Below are 22711 nucleotides of genomic sequence, written 5' to 3'. Positions count from 1 at the left end.
TCCCACACACACACACTCCACCGCCCCCCCCCCCCACACACTCCACCGCCCCCCCCCCCCACACACACACTCCACCGCCCCCCCCCCCACAGCACACACTCCACCGCCCCCCCCCCCACACACACACTCCACCGCCCCCCCCCCCACACACACACTCCACCGCCCCCCCCCCCACACACACACTCCACCGCCCCCCCCCCCACACACACTCCACCGCCCCGCCCCCCCACACACACTCCACCGCCCCCCCCCCCACACACACTCCACCGCCCCCCCCCCACACACACTCCACCGCCCCCCCCCACACACACTCCACCGCCCCTCCCCCCACACACACTCCACCGCCCTCCCCCCACACACACTCCACCGCCCCTCCCCCCACACACACTCCACCGCCCTCCCCCCACACACACTCCACTGCCCCTCCCCCCACACACACTCCACCGCCCCTCCCCCCACACACACTCCACCGCCCCTCCCCCCACACACACTCCACCGCCCCTCCCCCCACACACACACTCCACCGCCCCCCCCCCCCCACACACTCCACCGCCCCCCCCCACACACTCCACCGCCCCCCCCCCACACACACTCCACCGCCCCCCCCCCCACACACACTCCACCGCCCCCCCCCCCCCACACACACACTCCACCGCCCCCCCCCCACACACACTCCACCGCCCCCCCCCCCCACACACACTCCACCGCCCCCCCCCCCCACACACACACTCCACCGCCCCCCCCCCACACACACACTCCACCGCCCCCCCCCCCACACACACACTCCACCGCCCCCCCCCCCCACACACACACACACTCCACCGCCCCCCCCCCACACACACACACTCCACCGCCCCCCCCCACACACACACACACTCCACCGCCCCCCCCCCCACACACACTCCACCGCCCCCCCCCCCACACACACTCCACCGCCCCCCCCCCACACACACTCCACCGCCCCCCCCCCACACACACTCCACCGCCCCTCCCCCCACACACACTCCACCGCCCCCCCCCCCCCCCCACACACACACTCCACCGCCCCCCCCCCCACACACACTCCACCGCCCCCCCCCCACACACACTCCACCGCCCCCCCCCCCACACACACACTCCACCGCCCCCCCCCCACACACTCCACCGCCCCCCCCCCACACACACACACACTCCACCGCCCCCCCCCCACACACACACACACACACACTCCACCGCCCCCCCCACACACACACTCCACCGCCCCCCCACACACACACACTCCACCGCCCCCCCACACACACACACTCCACCGCCCCCCCACACACACACACTCCACCGCCCCCCCCACACACACACACTCCACCGCCCCCCCCACACACACACACTCCACCGCCCCCCCCACACACACACACTCCACCGCCCCCCCCCCCCACACACACACTCCACCGCCCCCCCCCCCCACACACACACTCCACCGCCCCCCCCCCCACACACACACTCCACCGCCCCCCCCCCCCCCACACACACTCCACCGCCCCCCCCCCCCACACACACACTCCACCGCCCCCCCCCCCACACACACACTCCACCGCCCCCCCCCCCACACACACACTCCACCGCCCCCCCCCCCCCACACACACACTCCACCGCCCCCCCCCCCCCACACACTCCACCGCCCCCCCCCCCCACACACACTCCACCGCCCCCCCCCCCCCCCACACACACTCCACCGCCCCCCCCCCACACACACACTCCACCGCCCCCCACACACACACACACACACTCCACCGCCCCCCCCCACACACACACACACTCCACCGCCCCCCCCACACACACACTCCACCGCCCCCCACACACACACACACACTCCACCGCCCCCCACACACACACACACACTCCACCGCCCCCCCCCCACACACACACACACTCCACCGCCCCCCCCACACACACACACTCCACCGCCCCCCCACACACACACACTCCACCGCCCCCCCCACACACACTCCACCGCCCCCCCACACACACACACTCCACCGCCCCCCCCCCCCCCCCCACACACACACTCCACCGCCCCCCCCCCACACACACACACTCCACCGCCCCCCCCCCACACACACACTCCACCGCCCCCCCCACACACACACACTCCACCGCCCCCCCCCCCACACACTCCACCGCCCCCCCCCCACACACTCCACCGCCCCCCCCCCCCACACACTCCACCGCCCCCCCCCCCACACACTCCACTGCCCCCCCCTCCCCACACACTCCACTGCCCCCCCCTCCCCACACACACTCCACCGCCCCCCCCCCACACACACACACACTCCACCGCCCCCCCCCCCACACACACACTCCACCGCCCCCCCCCCCACACACACACTCCACCGCCCCCCCCCCCCCACACACACACACTCCACCGCCCCCCCCCCCACACACACACTCCACCGCCCCCCCCCACACACACACTCCACCGCCCCCCCCACACACACACACCACCGCCCCCCCCCCCAACACACACACACCACCGCCCCCCCCCCAACACACACACTCCACCGCCCCCCCCCCACACACACTCCACCGCCCCCCCCCCACACACACACTCCACCCCCCCCACACACACACTCCACCGCCCCCCCCCACACACACACACACACTCCACCGCCCCCCCCCCACACACACTCCACCGCCCCCCCACACACACACACACTCCACCGCCCCCCCCCCCCCCCACACACACACTCCACCGCCCCCCCCCCACACACACACTCCCCACACACTCCACCGCCCCCCCCCCCACACACACACTCCACCGCCCCCCCCCCACACACACAAACTCCACCGCCCCCCCCACACACACACTCCACCGCCCCCCCCCCCCCACACACACTCCACCGCCCCCCCCCCACACACACACACTCCACCGCCCCCCCCCCACACACACACACTCCACCGCCCCCCCCCCCACACACACTCCACCGCCCCCCCCCCCCACACACACACTCCACCGCCCCCCCCCCCCCACACACACACTCCACCGCCCCCCCCACACACACACACTCCACCGCCCCCCCCCCCACACACACACTCCACCGCCCCCACACACACACACTCCACCGCCCCCCCCCCCACACACACACTCCACCGCCCCCCCCACACACACACACTCCACCGCCCCCCCCCCCACACACACACTCCACCGCCCCCACACACACACACTCCACCGCCCCCCCCCCCCACACACTCCACCGCCCCCCCCCCCCACACTCCACCGCCCCCCCCCCCCACACACTCCACCGCCCCCCCCCCCCACACACTCCACCGCCCCCCCCCCCCACACACTCCACCGCCCCCCCCCCCCACACACACTCCACCGCCCCCCCCCCCCACACACTCCACCGCCCCCCCCCCCACACACACTCCACCGCCCCCCCCCCCCACACACAACTCCACCGCCCCCCCCCCCACACACACACTCCACCGCCCCCCCCCCCACACACACCACCGCCCCCCCCCCCACACACACTCCACCGCCCCCCCCCACACACACACTCCACCGCCCCCCCCCCCCACACACACACTCCACCGCCCCCCCCCCCACACACACACTCCACCGCCCCCCCCCCCCACACACACACACACTCCACCGCCCCCCCCCCACACACACACTCCACCGCCCCCCCCCCCACACACACACTCCACCGCCCCCCCCCCCCACACACACACTCCACCGCCCCCCCCCCACACACACACACTCCACCGCCCCCCCCCCCCCCCCCCCCACACACACACTCCACCGCCCCCCCCCACACACACACTCCACCGCCCCCCCCCCCCCCCACACACACACACACACTCCACCGCCCCCCCCCCAACACACACACACTCCACCGCCCCCCCCCACACACACACACTCCACCGCCCCCCCCACACACACACACTCCACCGCCCCCCCCCACACACACACACTCCACCGCCCCCCCACACACACACACACACTCCACCGCCCCCCCCCCCCACACACACACACTCCACCGCCCCCCCCCCCCACACACACTCCACCGCCCCCCCCCCACACACACTCCACCGCCCCCCCCCCCACACACACTCCACCGCCCCTCCCCCCACACACACTCCACCGCCCCTCCCCCCACACACACTCCACCGCCCCCCCCCCCCCCCACACACACTCCACCGCCCCCCCCCCCCCACACACACTCCACCGCCCCCCCCCCCACACACACTCCACCGCCCCCCCCCCCACACACACACTCCACCGCCCCCCCCACACACACTCCACCGCCCCCCCCCACACACACACACACTCCACCGCCCCCCCCCCCACACACACACACACACACACTCCACCGCCCCCCCCACACACACACTCCACCGCCCCCCCCACACACACACACTCCACCGCCCCCCCACACACACACACTCCACCGCCCCCCACACACACACACTCCACCGCCCCCCCCACACACACACACTCCACCGCCCCCCCACACACACACACTCCACCGCCCCCCCCACACACACACACTCCACCGCCCCCCCCCCCCCACACACACACTCCACCGCCCCCCCCCCCCACACACACACTCCACCGCCCCCCCCCCCACACACACACCACCGCCCCCCCCCCCCACACACACACTCCACCGCCCCCCCCCCCCACACACACACTCCACCGCCCCCCCCCCCCCACACACACACTCCACCGCCCCCCCCCCCCCACACACACACTCCACCGCCCCCCCCCCCCCACACACACTCCACCGCCCCCCCCCCCCCCACACACTCCACCGCCCCCCCCCCCCCCACACACACTCCACCGCCCCCCCCCCCCACACACACACTCCACCGCCCCCCCCCACACACACACACACTCCACCGCCCCCCCCCACACACACACACACTCCACCGCCCCCCCCACACACACACTCCACCGCCCCCCACACACACACACACACTCCACCGCCCCCCACACACACACACACACTCCACCGCCCCCCCCCCACACACACACACACTCCACCGCCCCCCCCACACACACACACTCCACCGCCCCCCCCACACACACACACTCCACCGCCCCCCACACACACACACTCCACCGCCCCCCCACACACACACACTCCACCGCCCCCCCACACACACTCCACCGCCCCCCCACACACACACACTCCACCGCCCCCCCCCCCACACACACACACTCCACCGCCCCCCCCCCCACACACACACACTCCACCGCCCCCCCCCCCACACACACACTCCACCGCCCCCCCCACACACACACACTCCACCGCCCCCCCCCCCACACACTCCACCGCCCCCCCCCCCCACACACTCCACCGCCCCCCCCCCCCACACACTCCACCGCCCCCCCCCCCACACACTCCACTGCCCCCCCCTCCCCACACACACTCCACCGCCCCCCCCCCCCACACACACACTCCACCGCCCCCCCCCCCCCACACACACACACTCCACCGCCCCCCCCCCCACACACACACTCCACCGCCCCCCCCCCACACACACACTCCACCGCCCCCCCCACACACACACACCACCGCCCCCCCCCCCAACACACACACTCCACCGCCCCCCCCCACACACACACACCACCGCCCCCCCCCCCAACACACACACACCACCGCCCCCCCCCCCAACACACACACTCCACCGCCCCCCCCCACACACACTCCACCGCCCCCCCCACACACACACTCCACCCCCCCCACACACACACTCCACCCCCCCCCCCACACACACACACACACTCCACCGCCCCCCCCCCCCACACACACACACTCCACCGCCCCCCCCACACACACACACACTCCACCGCCCCCCCCCCCCCCCACACACACACTCCACCGCCCCCCCCCCCCCACACACACACACTCCACCGCCCCCCCCCCCCACACACACACTCCACCGCCCCCCCCCCCCCACACACACACTCCACCGCCCCCCCCCCCACACACACACTCCACCGCCCCCCCCCCCACACACACACACTCCACCGCCCCCCCCCCCCCCCCACACACACACACACACTCCACCGCCCCCCCCCCCCACACACACACACACACACTCCACCGCCCCCCCCCCCCCCACACACACACTCCACCGCCCCCCCACACACACACTCCACCACCCCCCCCACACACACACACACACACACACTCCACCGCCCCCCCCCCCCCCCACACACACACTCCACCGCCCCCCCCCCCACACACACACACTCCACCGCCCCCCCCCCACACACACACACTCCACCGCCCCCCCCCCCACACACACACACTCCACCGCCCCCCCCCCCCCCACACACACACTCCACCGCCCCCCCCCCACACACACACACTCCACCGCCCCCCCCCCACACACACACTCCACCGCCCCCCCCCCCACACACACACTCCACCGCCCCCCCCCCCCCCCACACACACTCCACCGCCCCCCCCCCCCCCCACACACACACTCCAACGCCCCCCCCCCCACACACACACTCCACCGCCCCCCCCCACACACACACACTCCACCGCCCCCCCCCCCCACACACACACTCCACCGCCCCCCCCCCCACACACACACTCCACCGCCCCCCCCACACATACACTCCACCGCCCCCCCCCCCACACACACTCCACCGCCCCCCCCCCACACACACATTCCACCGCCCCCCCCCACACACACACTCCACCGCCCCCACACACACACACTCCACCGCCCCCCCCCCCCACACTCCACCGCCCCCCCCCCACACACACTCCACCGCCCCCCCCCCCCCACACACTCCACCGCCCCCCCCCCCCCCCACACACTCCACCGCCCCCCCCCCACACACTCCACCGCTCCCCCCCCCACACACACAAACTCCACCGCCCCCCCCACACACACACTCCACCGCCCCCCCCCCCCACACACTCCACCGCCCCCCCCCCCCCACACACTCCACCGCCCCCCCCCCCACACACTCCACCGCCCCCCCCCCCCACACACACACTCCACCGCCCCCCCCCACACACACACTCCACCGCCCCCCCCCCCCACACACACACTCCACCGCCCCCCCCCCCCACACACACTCCACCCCCCCCCCCCCCACACACACACTCCACCGCCCCCCCCCCCCCCCCCACACACACACTCCACCGCCCCCCCCCCCCACACACACACTCCACCGCCCCCCCCCACACACACACACACACTCCACCGCCCCCCCCCACACACACACTCCACCGCCCCCCCCCCCCACACACACACTCCACCGCCCCCCCCCCACACACACACTCCACCGCCCCCCCCCCCACACACACACACTCCACCGCCCCCCCCCCCCCCCCCCACACACACACTCCACCGCCCCCCCCCACACACACACTCCACCGCCCCCCCCCCCCCACACACACACTCCACCGCCCCCCCCCACACACACACACACTCCACCGCCCCCCCCCACACACACACACTCCACCGCCCCCCCCCACACACACACACACTCCACCGCCCCCCCCCCCACACACACACACTCCACCGCCCCCCACACACACACACTCCACCGTCCCCCCCCCACACACTCCACCGTCCCCCCCCCCCACACACACACTCCACCGTCCCCCCCCCCCACACACACACACTCCACCGTCCCCCCCCCCACACACACACACTCCACCGTCCCCCCCCCCACACACACACTCCACCGTCCCCCCCCCACACACACACACACACACTCCACCGTCCCCCCCCCCCCCCCACACACACACACACACACACACTCCACCGTCCCCCCCCCCCACACACACACTCCACCGCCCCCCCCCCCACACACACACTCCACCGCCCCCCCCCCACACACACACACACACTCCACCGCCCCCCCCCCCAACACACACACACACACTCCACCGCCCCCCCCCCCCCCCAACACACACACTCCACCGCCCCCCCCCCCCCAACACACACACTCCACCGCCCCCCCCAACACACACACTCCACCGCCCCCCCCAACACACACACTCCACCGCCCCCCCCCAACACACACACTCCACCGCCCCCCCCCAACACACACACTCCACCGCCCCCCCCCAACACACACACTCCACCGCCCCCCCCCAACACACACACTCCACCGCCCCCCCCCCAACACACACACTCCACCGCCCCCCCCCAACACACACACTCCACCGCCCCCCCCAACACACACACTCCACCGCCCCCCCCAACACACACACTCCACCGCCCCCCCCCAACACACACACTCCACCGCCCCCCCCAACACACACACTCCACCGCCCCCCCCCAACACACACACTCCACCGCCCCCCCCCCAACACACACACTCCACCGTCCCCCCCCACCACACACACTCCACCGCCCCCCCCCCCAACACACACACTCCACCGCCCCCCCCCACACACACACACACTCCACCGCCCCCCCCCACACACACACACTCCACCGCCCCCCCCCACACACACACACTCCACCGCCCCCCCCCCCCACACACACACTCCACCGCCCCCCCCCCCCCAACACACACACCACCGCCCCCCCCCCCCCCCAACACACACACTCCACCGTCCCCCCCCACACACACTCCACCGCCCCCCCCCCCCACACACACACACTCCACCGCCCCCCCCACACACACACTCCACCGCCCCCCCCCCACACACTCCACCGCCCCCCCCCACACACACACACACACACACACACACACACACACACACACACACACACACACACTCCACCGTCCCCCTGAAACATCAGCGGTCGTTTTGCATAAAGTACTAACAGGCACTAATTACTATTAGTACTTTATCAGCTTCATTTGCATGCAAATGAGCTTCTGGGATCTGTGACAGAACAGCAGGAGCTCTGAGCTCTGTAATGGCTGCATGGTTGAGTCACGGGCTCCCCGTGGAGAATTCAGCACCAAGGACAGCTGACACAGCATGCGGTCCTGCTTATCAGTTGTTCTGTCAGCAGGCTGACTTAAGAACAGCTGTACGGCTGGGTACAGGCAGGGCGGAATCTCACCGGAAATCTCACGGTTTGGCCACAGCGAAAAAACGTGAGATATCCGCCGGGAAAGTACAGCTTTGGAACCCGCGGCAGTTAGCACTTATCTGCGGGTTTTGAAACGGCTTGGTTGCATATTTTATTAATGCGGCGGGCGCTCCCATACAAAGGAGCGCGTCCACAACGGGAAAAAATTTTTGATATTTGCCGTGACGGATTTGCGGTCCTGCGTCGAGGAGAATTTTGACAAATCTTGCCCACAAGGCTGGCTAAGTCCAGGATTAACGGCGGCAGGCGGATCTGCCACAGCGAAATTACACATGGAATCTCCACGGCAAATCTGCCCTGTGTGAACCCGGCCTAAGAAAGTTATCAGCTGCAATCAGCTCTCTGCAGGCAGAGCACAGCGTGCGGTCCTGCTTATCAGCTGCAATCAGCTCTCTGCAGGCAGAGCACAGCGTGCGGTCCTGCTTATCAGCTGTTCTGCTCAACAACGGTTTTCAAGCAGAACTAAAAACTGAGCTTCAGCTGAACAGTCAGACGGGCCAATTAGAGGCCGCAATTATCGCGCAAAAGACGGCTTCTAAGTGATAATCGGTGTGTAAATGGGACTTAAGGGACATTAGGGCGGCACGGATGTCGGACAAACGCATCCGCGGGGGATGCGAGACGCACGCAGGCGAGGCCGCATCCACACCGGCTACAAGCAGCCACGGGGTGGGGGACCGTCGCCCCCAGCAGGACACCACCCGCCAGCAGCCGGCCCGGGGTGGGGGGACTATCACCCCCCCAGCAGCCGGCCCGGGGTGGGGGGACTATCACCCCCCCAGCAGCCGCCTCCACCCCGGAGGGACAGCTCTCCATCACACAGGCTCAGTTGAGCAGCAGTGTGGTTTGACACTAGAGCCGCCATGACAGACGGTTCATCTGACGTCACCCGGAGAGGCTCCTCCCCCTCGGCGCTCATCCGCCGAGGCTCCTCCCACAGGAAGCTCCTGAGCCTAGTGCCTCCGCTCCGGCCTGAGTCCCCGCGCTGCTGACGCCGCTCCCCGCACACAGAGCTCCGCGGCCCTCTCGGGCTTCCGTACAGACGTTACCTCTTCGCAGGAACCACGGCCAGCCGCAGGACGCTCGTACGGACCCGCTGCACCCGCGAGACCAACTTCCGCTCCGCCCGTCTCACTGTCACGTGATATTCACTGCCGGCCACGCCCGCTTACGCTGAGGGCGCATGTACCGCGTGAACGTCATCAGGTGGGACCAGCCTCCGCTCCGCCCCCTCTCTGTGACGTGAAGGCTAGCTATAGCTCCGCCCGCTTCAGTGTCACGTGATGCTGACAGCTTCCGGTGGAAATGGCCGTCGGCCGTCAGATGCGTTTAGTCTAAATTATCCGTTTGAAAATCGGTCCAACGAGCGGCGCTGAATGACAACCGAGAACCGGGGGGCCGCCGCACACCCAGCTGCTAAAAAGACGAGCGCCTGCTGGGAGGGTTCCAGTGTGGAGTTAGCGGTGCACGGGGATCATACAGTGTAAACGCTGCAGGCTACCGGACGAGCACTACCCGCAGATCATACAGTGCAGGCTGCCTGCCAATCACTGCAGGGGGATCATACAGTGCAAACACTGCAGGCTTCCTGCTGAGCACTGCACATGAAACATACAGTCCAAGCACTGCAGATGTCTTGCCAAGCATTGCACAGGGAAAATACAGTGCAAACACCGCAGTCTTCTTGCAGAGCACTAGACGGGGATCATACACTGGATGCTACCTGCAAAACCAGATGCATGGGGATGATGCAGAATAAACACTGCAGGCTTCCTGACGAGCACTGCAGAGGGGTTTATACAGTGCAAACGCTGCAGGCTTCCTGCGAAAGCACTACACGTTGATCATACACTGCAGGCTTCCTGCTTAGCACTGCACGGGGATCATACACTGCAGGCTGCCTGTTGAGCACTGCAGAGATGTTCATACAGTGCAAACACTGCAAGCTTCCTGCTGAGCACTGCCCAGGGATCATACAGTGCAAACACTGCAAGCTTCCTGCAGAGTGGTTCATATAGTACACACGCATGCTTGCTGTGAGGGCACTGCACGGGGATCATACAGTGTAAACATTGCAGGGTTGCTGACGAGCACTGCACGAGAATCATACAGTGCAAATACTGCAGTCTTCTTCCTGAGCACTGCTTGGGGATCATACACTGCAGGATACCTGCAAAAGTACTTCATGGGGATCATACAGGATAAACACTGCAGGCTTCCTGCCGAGCACTGCACGGGGATCAAACAGTGCAAACACTGCAGGCTTCCTGACAAACACTGCACGGGGATCATGCAGGATAAACACTGCAGGCTTATCTTAGAACCATAGAATGTTATAATTGGAAGGCACCTCCAGTGTCACCGGGTCCGACCCCCTGCTCAGTGCAGGATCACTAAATCATCCCAGACAGATGTCTGCCCAGCCTCTGTTTGAACACTTTCATTGAAGGAGAACTCCCCACCTCCTCTGGTAACCTGTTCCACTCATTGATCCCCCTCACTGTCTAATATCTAATCTGTGCCTCCTCCCTTTCAGTTTCATCCCATTGCTTCTAGTCTTTCCTTGTACAGATGAGAATAGGGCTGATCCCTCTGCACTGTGACAGCCCTTCAGATATTTGTAGGCAGCTATTAGGTCTCCTCTCAGCCTTCTCTTTTGCTAAACATTCCCGATCATTTAACCGTTCCTCATAGGACATGATTTGCAGACCGCTCACCATCTTGGTAACTCTTCTCTGAACTTGCTCCTGTTTGTCGATGCCTTTTATAAAGTGGGGTGCCCAGAACTGGACCCAGTATTCCAGATGAGGTCTGACTAAAGAAGAGTAGAGGGGATAATGACCTCACGTGATCTAGACTCTATGCTTCCCTTAATACATCCCAGAATTGTGTTTGCCTTTTTGTCTGCTGCATCACATTGTTGACTCATGTTCAGTCTATGATCTATTAGTATACCCAAGTCTTTTTCACATGTGCTGCTGCTTAGTCCAATTCCTCCCATTCTGTATGTGCTTTCTTCTGCTTTCTTCATTTTTCTTGCCCAGATGTAGGACTTTGCATTTCTCCCTGTTAAATACCATTCTGTTAGTCACCGCCCACTGTGCAAGCTTTTCTAGATCTTTTTGAATCCTCTCTCTCTTCCCTAGTGTTAGCTATCCCTTCTAGCTTTGTGTCATCAGCAGATTTGATCAGTTTCCCACAATTCCCTCCTCCAGATCATTTATAACAATGTTGACCAACACTGGGCCTAGGACAGAGCCTTGTGGTCCCACTTGATACATTCTTCCACTTGGATGTGCAGCCATTTATGACCACTCAGCAAGTTGTGAATTCACCTAACAGTTGCCTTGTCAATGCCAGATTTGGTAATTTTTTCAATAAGTATGGTATGAGATACTTTGTCAAATGCTTTACTAAGGTCAAGATATACTATATCCACCGCATTTCCCTGATCAACCCAGTTGGTGATTCTGTCATAGAGGAATATTTGATTAATCTAGCATGCATGACTTGTTTGTTACAAACCCATGCTGTCTCTGGTTAATTACTCCATTCTCATCCAAGTACTTGCATACATGCTGTTTAATCATTTGTTCAAAGATCTTTCTCGGTATAGAAGTCAGGCTCACAGGCCTGTAGTTTCCTGGATCCACCTACTTCCCTCTTTTGAAGATAAGGAAATTTGCCCTTTTCCAATCTTCTGGGACTTTTCCTGTTCGACAGAAATTTTCAAAGATTATGGTGAGTGGTTCAGCAATTACCTCCACTGCTTCCTTTAGCATTCTAGGATGTAATTCATCTGGACCTTGAGACTGGAATTCATGTAAGTTAGCTAAGTGTTCCCTCACCATCTCTCCTTATAGATATCCTGCATTCTTTTATTTCCCCAATATCACAGGAAAGATCAGTTGATGTTACATCTACTTTCTAAGAGAAAACGGATACAAAATAGGAATTTTAAAGCTTGGCCTTCTCAACATCATTCTTAACCAATTCACCATTTTCATCTTGTAAGCATCCAATAGCATCTTTGAATTTTCTTTTGCTTTTGACCCCCCAACTCCTTTTTTATTGCTTTTGGCCTCTGTTACAAGCCTCAATTCATTATCAGATTTATCTTTTCTGACCCTTGCCCTACAGTTTCTGCAGACCCCATTATATTCTTTTTTAGATATTCCCCCTCTTCCCATTTGATAAACATATTTTCCTCCTCTTTAACATGTGCACAAATTCTGTGTTCATTAGAGATGAGCGAGCACCAAAATGCTGGAGTCGAACTTACCGCGATGCTCGAAAGTTCATTTCGAGTAACGAACCCCATTGAAGTCAAAGGCAACCCGAGCATTTTTGTATATCGCCCATGCTCCGCTAAGGTTTTCATTTGTGAAAATCTTCAAAACCTACGAAAGTGATGGAAACGACACAGAAACGGATAAGGCAGGCGAGGGGCAACATGCAGGGCTGCATCTCAGGTTCCCAGGTCTCACTATTAAGCCACAATAGCGGCAAGAGTGCCCCCCCCCTAATAATTTTTACTATGGACAAACCCTCATTAGCATGGCATACCTTAGCTAAGCACGACACTACCTCCAACCAAGCACAAGCACTGCCTGCAGGACACACCGCTGCCTCTTCTCCTGGGTTACATGCTGCCCAACCCCACCGCACGACCCTGCGTCCACCTCGCACACCAAAGTGTCCCTGCTCAGCCGTCAGCTGCCCTCATGCCACGTGCTGGCTGCATAGCCACACCACCCTCATGTCTATTTATAAGTGCGTCTGCCATGAGGAGGAACCGAAGGCACACACTGCAGAGGGTTGGCAGGGCCAGGTAGCGACCCTCTTTAAAAGGGGGGGGGGGCGATAGCCCACAATGCTGTAGAGAATCGATGAGAAATTCCAATCCCGTGCCACCTCCGTCAGGAGCTGCAAACGTGGGCATGAGTTGCATTGCTATGGGAATCCATGTGCCCACACAGTATTCATTCTGTCTAGGTGTCGCATAGCTCAATCGATACCGCAAGGGAAAGCTATCTGCACTCTGCCCCCTACCCAAGTCAGTCAGTGTCTTTGTGCCAGACAGGTCAAACACCGCGATGGGAACTAAGTGAGCACCCACAGCAGGGGTGGGTCCCAGGAAGCCACCGACGGTACATAAAAAAATCCCATTGCAGTGCCTCTCTTAAAGCTGAGGTAACGTGAGATGAAATGCAGGTTGGCTTCGGCCCACACTGCATGCCCCAGTCAGTCTGGTTAATTTAGATTGTCACAGGTAGGTAGAACTCCGCTATGGGAAGTCTGTGTGCACCCACAGCACGGGTGGCTCGCAGGAACCCACAGATGGTACATAAATTAATCCCATACCAGTGCCCCGGACAGCTGAGGTAACGTGAGATAAAATGCAGGTTGGCTTCGGCCCACACTGCATGCCCCAGTCAGACTGGGTAATTTTCATTGTCATAGGTAGGTAGAACTCCCCAATGGGAAGTCTGTGTGCACCCACAGCAGGGTGGGTTCCAGGAAGCCACCGACGGTACATAAAAATATCCCATTGCAGTGCCTCACTTAAAGCTGAGGTTATGTGAGATGAAATGCAGGTTGGCTTCGGCCCACACTGCATGCCCCAGTCAGTCTGGGTTGGTTTTTTTTGGGCCTGGTACGTTGAACACCGCGATGGGAAAACTTAGTGCATCCATAGTATGCACAGACCCCTGTAATACTCCTGTAGCAAAGGTATAAGCTGACCCCACTAACAGTTATGTTGCAGAAGTCTAGGGAGACCCCAGTAACATTTCTGTAGTAACAGTATAGACAGACCCCAGCAACATTTCAGTAGCTGCAGTATAGGCAGAGCCCAGTATCAGTTACATTTCAGTAGTAACAGTATCGACAGACCCCTGTAACATTTCCGTTATAGCAGTATAGGCAGAGCCCAGTATTAGTGGTATTTCAGTAGTAACAGTATAGACAGATTGACAACACCTATGTGGAAAAGCTAGTATTTTCTGAGACAAGAGAGGGGCATTTGATTGCAATGAAAAGGATACTCAAGGTACTGAAAGTCTGCACTCCTCCTCATCTCAAGCTGAAATATGGAAAGGCTTCATTCATATGTTTTCTGTTGTCCATTTTAAAGTGTTAGCAAATAGCAATCCAAGTTTCCGGCTACTACCACGCATCTTTCTTAGGAATTACCAAAGATGATCACAAGTAAAGGCCTCATCATCGGTCAGTCCAAAATCATTCAGGGAGTATGTGGTTCTCAGCTGGCCTGCTTCCACCAAGGATCGGTGCCTGCTGTGTTCTATAGTTACCTGTATTCCTACCTCAGCTGTACGCTTATCTTTGGACTTAGCAGTACCAACAAGCTGGAAGCCACCATTGCTCTACCAGTCGGCTGAAAGCTTCAGCTAGGGATAATGGACGGGTACCGCGGTTTTATTTACTTGGTTTTTGGAATGTGGCCGGGATTAAGAGGGCCAGGGCGGGGGGGGGGGCATTCCTATTGTGGCGTTTTAGGTGAAATTCTTGGACCGCCGCAAGACGGACCCCTGCAAAAGCATTTGCCAAGAATGTTTTCATTGTTGGAGGAGGAGGGGGATGTTTTTGAGGCAGTACGTGTCCACGTGTCCGTGGTTATATGCACCTTCCCAGTAACCGCATTGGTGAAAAATAGTCGCGACTGTGGACCTAGTAGCGCGGCCCCGCCACCATCATGTCTTTGGAAAGCCTGCGTTTCCACAAGCCTGTAACATTGCAGTTGCAGCAGTATAGGCAGAGCCCAGTATTAGTAACATTTCAGTGGTAACAGTATGGACAGACCCCATTTACATTTCCGTAGCAGCAGTATAGGCAGAGCCCAGTATTAGTAACATTGCAGTAGTAACAGTATAGACAGACCCTGTAACATTTGCGTAGCAGCAGTATAGGCAGAGCCCAGCATTAGTAATATTTCTGTGGTAACAGTATAGACAACCCTGTAGCATTTCAGTAGCAGCAGTATAGGCAGAGCCCAGTAACATTTCCGTAGCAGCAGTATAGGCAGAGCCCAGTATTAGTAACATTTCACTAGTAACAGTATAGGCAGACCCCAGTAACATTTCAGAAGAAGCAGTAGAGGCAGAGCCCAGTATTAGTAACATTTCTGTGGTAACAGTATGGACAGACCCCAGTAACATTTCCGTAGCAGCAGTATAGGCAGATCAGCACATTAACATTTCCGTAGCAGCAGTATAGGCATAGCCCAGTATTAGTAACATTGTAGTAGTAACAGTATACACAGACCACAGTAACATTTCAGGAGCAGAAGTATCGGCAGACCAAAGTTACATTTCTGTTACAGAAGTATAGGCAGACCCCTGTAGCATTACTGTGGCAGAAGTATAGGCAGGCAGAACCTAGTTACATTTCTGTAGCAAAAGTGTAGGCCAACCCCAGACACAGTGGTGTACCATGAGTACAGGCGAAGCCCAGAAAAATTACTTGGATTACATTGTAGGCGAGGGCCCAAAAAATTTGTGTACCAACAGTACAAATGTACCCCAGAAAAATTGCCCATGCCCAACCCAGAGGTCAGGTGAAACCCATTGCTCGCTGAGCTTACTGTGGCTTAATTTGCAACTAGGCCTGGAAGCAGCCCAGTTAAAAAATTGGTTCAGGTGGAAGTTTCAACGCTTTAATTAGAATAGAAACATAAAAATATTGTTTACAAAAGTTATATGAGCCTTGTGGCCCACCAAAAAATTGGCCGTTCGGGGTGATTACGTGAGGTTTCAGGAGGAGGAGGAGGACGAATATCATACACAGATTGACAAAGGTAAATGTCCCCTTTTTTTACTGTGATAGAGAACAATGCTTTCATCCGCGGTTGCAGCGAAAATAATCTTTAGGTACCGCTGCTCTCCGCTGGTGGAGAAGAGAAGTCTGGGGAAATCCAGGCTTTGTTCATCTTGATGAGTGTAAGCCTGTCGGCACTGTCGGTTGACAGGCGGGTACGCTTATCTGTGATGATTCCCCCAGCCGCACTAAACACCCTCTCTGACAAGACGCTAGCCGCAGGACAAGCAATAACCTCCAGGGCATACAGCGTGAGTTCAGGCCACGTGTCCAGCTTCGACACCCAGTAGTTGTGCGGAGTAGAGGCGTCACGGAGGACTGTCATACGATCGGCTACGTACTCCCTCACCATCCTTTTACAGTGCTCCCTCCGACTCAGCCTTGACTGGGGAGTGGTGACACAGTCTTGCTGGGGAGCCATAAAGCTGGCAAAGGCCTTGGAGAGTGTTCCTGAACATGCTGCCTGATCTCCGCGCCTCCCCTTCTACTTGGCCCTCGGAACTGCGCCTTCTGCCACTAGCGCTGTCAGACGGGAAGTTTACCATCAGTTTGTCCACCAGGGCCCTGTGGTATTGCATCACTCTCGAACCCCTTTCCTCTTCGGGAATGAGAGTGGAAAGGTTCTCCTTATACCGTGGGTCGAGCAGTGTGTACACCCAGTAATCCGTAGTGGCCAAAATGCGTCTAACGCGAGGGTCACGAGAAAGGCAGCCTAACATGAAGTCCGCCATGTGTGCCAGGGTAGCAGTACGCAACACATGGCTGTCCTCACTAGGAAGATCACTTTGAGGATCCTCCTCCTCCACAGGCTATACACGCTGAATGGATGAGAGGCAAGCAGCATGGGTACCCTCAGCAGTGGGCCCAGCTGTCTCTTCCCCCCCCTCCTCCTCAGGATCCTCCCCCTCCTCCTCCAAAACGTGCTGAGATATAGACATGAGGGTGCTCTGACTATCCAGTGACATACTGTCTTCCCCGCCTCCGTTTCCGACAGCAAAGCGTCAGCCTTTATGCTTTGCAGGGAACTTCTCAAGAGGCATAGCAGAGGAATGGTGACGCTAATGATTGCAGCATCGCCGCTCACCATCTGGGTAGACTCCTCAAAGTTTCCAAGGAACTGGCAGATATCTGCCATCCAGGCCCACTCCTCTGTAAAGAATTGAGGCTGACTCCCACTACGCCACCCATGTTGGAGTTTGTATTCCACTATAGCTCTACGCTGCTCATACAGCCTGGCCAACATGTGCAGCGTAGAGTTCCACCGTGTGGGCACGTCGCACAGCAGTCGGTGCACTGGCAGATTAAACCGATGTTGCAGGGTGGCAGCGTCCGTGTTGGACTTGCGGAAATGTGCGCTGACCCGGCGCACCTTGCCGAAGAGGTCTGACAAGTGTGGGTAGCTTTTCAGAAACCGCTGAACCACCAAATTAAAGACGTGGGCCAGGCATGGCACGTGTGTGAGGCTGCCGAGCTGCAGAGCCGCCACCAGGTTACGGCCGTTGTCACACACGACCATGCCTGGTTGGAGGCTCAGCGGCGAAAGCCAGCGGTCGGTCTGCTCTGTCAGACCCTGCAGCAGTTCGTGGGCCGTGTGCCTCTTCTCTCCTAAGCTGAGTAGTTTCAGCATGGCCTGCTGACACTTGCCCACCGCTGTGCTGCCACGCCGCGCGACACCGACTGCTGGCGACGTGCTGCTGCTGACACATCTTGATTGCGAGGTAGAGGTTGCATAGGAGGAGGAGGAGAAGGAAGGTTTAGTGGAGGTGGCATACACTGCCGCAGATACCAGCACCGAGCTGGGGCCCGCAATTCTGGGGGTGGGTAGGACGTGAGCGGTCCCAGGCTCTGACTCAGTTCCAGCCTCCACTAAATTCACCCAATGTGCCGTCAGGGAGGTATAGTGGCCTTGCCCGCCTGTGCTTTTCCACGTGTCCGTTGTTAAGTGGACCTTTACAGTAACTGCATTGGTGAGGGCGCGTAGAATGTTGCGGGAGACGTGGTCGTGCAGGGCTGGGATGGCACACCGTAAAAAATAGTGGCGACAGGGGACCAAGTAGCGCGGGGCCGCCGCTGCCATCATGTTTTTGAAAGCCCCCGTTTCCACAAACCTGTATGGGAGCATCTCCAGGCTGATCAGTTTGGCAATGTGGACATTTAAAGCTTGAGCGTGCGGGTGCATGGTGGCATATTTGCACTTTCGCTCCAACGCTTGTGCTAGCGACAGGTGGATGCTGCGCTGAGAGACATTGTTGGATGGGGCCGAGGACAGCGGAGGTGAGGGTGTGGGTCCAGGCCGGGAGACGCTTGTGCCTGTGTCCTGAGAGGTGGGTTGTATCTCTGTGGCAGGTTGGGGCACAGGGGGAGAGGCAGTGGTGCAACCTGGAGGCAGTGAACGGCCTTCGTCCCACCTTGTGGGGTACTTGGCCATCATATGCCTGCGCATGCTGGTGGTGGTGAGACTGGTAGTGGTGGCTCTCCGGCTGATCTTGGCGCGACAAAGGTTGCACACCACTGTTCGTCGGTCAACCGCGCTCTCAGTGAAAAACTGCCACACCTTTGAGCACCTTGGCCTCTGCATGGTGGCTTGACGCGAGGGGGTGCTTTGGGACACAGCTGTGGGATAATTTGCTCTGGCCCTGCCTCTACCCCTGGCCACCTCACTGCCTCTTTCAACCTGTCCTGCAGCTGCAATTGCCTCCCCCTCTAAAGACCTGTCCTCAGTTGGCTTATCAAACCAGGTGGGGTCAGTCACCTCATCGTCCAGCGGCTCTTCCTCCAAATCCTCTGTGCGCTCCTCCCTTGGACTTACTGCCCTTACTACTGCCTCACTGATAGACAACTGTGTCTCATCGCCATTGTCCTCCTCACCCACTGATAACTCTTGAGACAGTTGCCGGAAGTCCCCAGCCTCATCACCCGGACCACGGGAACTTTCCAAAGGTTGGGCATCAGTCACGACAAACTCCTCAGGTGGGAGAGGAAGCATTTTTTCCCAATCAGGCCAGGGGCCCAAGAACAGTTCCTGGGAGTCTGCCTGCTAATCAGAATGTGTCATTTTCATGGAGTGAGGGGGCTGGGAGGAAGGAGGAGCAGCGAGAGGATTCAGTGTTGCATCAGTGGACGGTGTAGAAGACTGGGTGGTAGTGCATCCAGCAATATATCTTTCTGCCATCCAGGACAGGACCTGCTCACACTGCTCGATTTTTAATAAAGGTCTACGACGTGGACCCAAAAATTGTGATATGAAGCTGGGGACCCCAGAAACTTTCCTCTCTCCTAATCCCGCAGCAGCCGGCTGCGATTCACCTGGACCAGGAACTGGGCCTATGCCCACACCCACACGTGGAACTCCGCGTCCTTGACCGCGTCCACATCCTCTACCCCTACCCCTCAGCATGGTGGATTAAGAATCGAGCAGACACTGAGCGGTGTAGAAAATTTTGTGAATCATTGCCGCGCAGTTGGTGGCTGCCAGCGGTTATAAAACGCAAAATGAAGCCAGAGATAAATTATAAGGAAGGCTGCAAGCAGGCCTAGCTGTGCAATATGCAATTGTGATGCACCTCAAGTCCCACAGGCTATGCAGTGAAATGCATTGGGTCACAGGCAGCCGTAAAAAGGATTTCTTTTTTAAAATATGTTTTTTTCAATGCAATGCAGGCTATGGAGCGTGTATCGGACTTTCCCCCTATGGGTGTCTGTCACCGTACACTGCGCGGGCAGCTGACGGCAAACACAGAGCAGTGTAAAAAATTGGTGGTTTCTTGGCATGCAGTTGGAGGCAGACAGCGATTACATTACACTAACTGCACCCAGAAAAAAAATTAACAGAAGGCTTCAAGCACGCCTAGCTGTGCAATACTGAGGTACTACAACTCCCAGCAGCCACGGAGTTAAATGCACACGGTCACAGGTGGCCCTAAGAAGGACCGTTGGGGTTGTTGTAGACAGGATTCTACACTACCACTGTCCTTGCCTCACCACCAGTCTCCCTATACTATGTAGTACAGACTGCAGCCTGAGAACGCTATAGCCTGCACGCCTGCTAAAAAAACAAAAGTGCAAAACTGCTCCCAGCAGCCACAACAGTAGTGCACTAGGTGAGCTATGGCCCTAAGAAGGAACGTTCAGGTTCTTGTAGATGCTAACACTCTCCCTATAGCAGTAGCAGCACTCTCCCCAATCTCTGCCAGCGTGTGTCTGTGGCGAGCCGCGGGCGGGCCCACTTTATATACTCGGCGGTCACTTGATCTCGCCAGCCACTCACTGCAGGGAGGGGGTGGGATAGGTCTGGAACGTCACAGGAGGAAGTTGTTATGCCTTCCCAGCATGTCTATTGGCCAGAAAACGGCGCTAAACATGCAGGGAAGGAAATGGAATTGACTCGAGTACCGCCTCGAGTAACGAGCGTCTTGAGTACCCTAATACTCGAACGAGCATCAAGCTCGGACGAGTACGCTTGCTGATCTCTAGTGTTCATCCATCCTGGTCTCTTTAAATGCTTCCCATCCTTCCTTCTTTTAGGGATTGGTAACGATTGTGCTTTGAGAATCTCATTCCACAATATTTCCCAACCTTCTTGGACATTTCTGTCCTTAAGAACATCCGGCCATTGGATTCTTCCTCTTTCTGAGTTCAGTAAAATCTGCCTTTCTGAAATCCATCCTTGAGGTCTGACTTTTCTCAGGTCTTCCTCCCCTTGTTATCCAACATCCAAGGATATCATGATCGCTGCCTCCTAAGGTCCCAGCCACCCTTACTTCCTCAACCATTCCCTCCCTGTTGGTAAAAATTAGGGCCAAGATAGCAGATCCCCTTGTTTTCTCTTCTACCTTCTGGAAGATAAAGTTGTCAGCAAGAGCGGATAAGAATCTGTTGGATCCATTACTTTTACCTGAGAGATTCCCAACAAATGTCTGGATGGGTAAAATCTCCCATGATCACTATGTTGGGCTTTTATTAAATTAAGGCAGCGCACTAGAGGTGGGTGGAAGTAATTAGCGGTGGTACTAATTCATAGCGTAGATGGCACCCTGGTTTCCCTAAGGGAGCACCAGTACGTCCAGAATCCTGGTAGGCAAATGGAGAAAAGTTGGCACGTACTGGTCCTATGGGCATCCAATGGTGGAGAGCATCAATGGAGACCCAAGCGTATATGTAATTGTAGCCTAAATGCACCCCTAATCCAGAGAAGCAGTAGATATCCTGAATATGCTTGAGGAAGGCTCGACATTGAGCCGAAATGCGTCGCATTGTGATATGATTTTGGAATAAAAGATTTCTCCAGATGAGAAGTACTGCTACCATCATTGGTCAATCGTCGAATTCCTCAGTTGGGAGATCTGCTTCTTTGCATTAGGGTTGCATGCACAGGTGCCCCTGTGAAGTAAGTGTGTATACCATTTCCACTATTGTGAGCCATCTGTACCGATGGGTTTTTTGGGGGTTTGGTGACATCTGCCTTACAACTTGTATTCTATGTCAAGCTTTTTTGAGAGCTTGGCCATCTGATGTAGAAAGAGTTCCCCCATATCTTCTGCTTGTCCAGGCGGCCTATAGTAAATGCCTACAATGGTGTCCTTTCTGTTGTTCTCTCCTTGTATTCTTACCCAAACAGTTTCTACAGAACTCCCAGCTCTGAAGCTTGAATCTCTGTGGAGATAAATGTTTTCCTAACATACAACACAACACCTCCTCCCCTTTTATTAGGTCTGTTTTTTATAAATACGTTGTATCTTTCAAGCCTTGTATTTCAATCATGTGTACCAATGCTAATTGCAAAAGTAAGTGCACCCCTATGTAATGTAACTTT

The 22711-nt window shown here is 59.2% G+C and overlaps 1 protein-coding gene across 1 annotated transcript in view; it reads right to left on the bottom strand.

Annotated features, from left to right (window-relative positions):
• The window catches only part of LOC136573221 (MOB kinase activator 3A), a 26081-nt gene extending 15829 nt beyond the window's left edge, over nucleotides 1-10252 (bottom strand). Inside the window, exon 1 of the mRNA XM_066574506.1 lies at nucleotides 10113-10252. The gene's annotated coding sequence lies outside the window, so the exon portion shown is untranslated. The remainder of the gene's footprint in view (nucleotides 1-10112) is intronic.
• Nucleotides 10253-22711: the final 12459 nt, after the last annotated feature.

The sequence above is a fragment of the Eleutherodactylus coqui genome, chromosome 7, assembly GCF_035609145.1.
Source record: "Eleutherodactylus coqui strain aEleCoq1 chromosome 7, aEleCoq1.hap1, whole genome shotgun sequence".
Classification (NCBI taxonomy): domain Eukaryota; kingdom Metazoa; phylum Chordata; class Amphibia; order Anura; family Eleutherodactylidae; genus Eleutherodactylus; species Eleutherodactylus coqui.
This window is presented reverse-complemented; position numbering and strand designations above follow the sequence as displayed.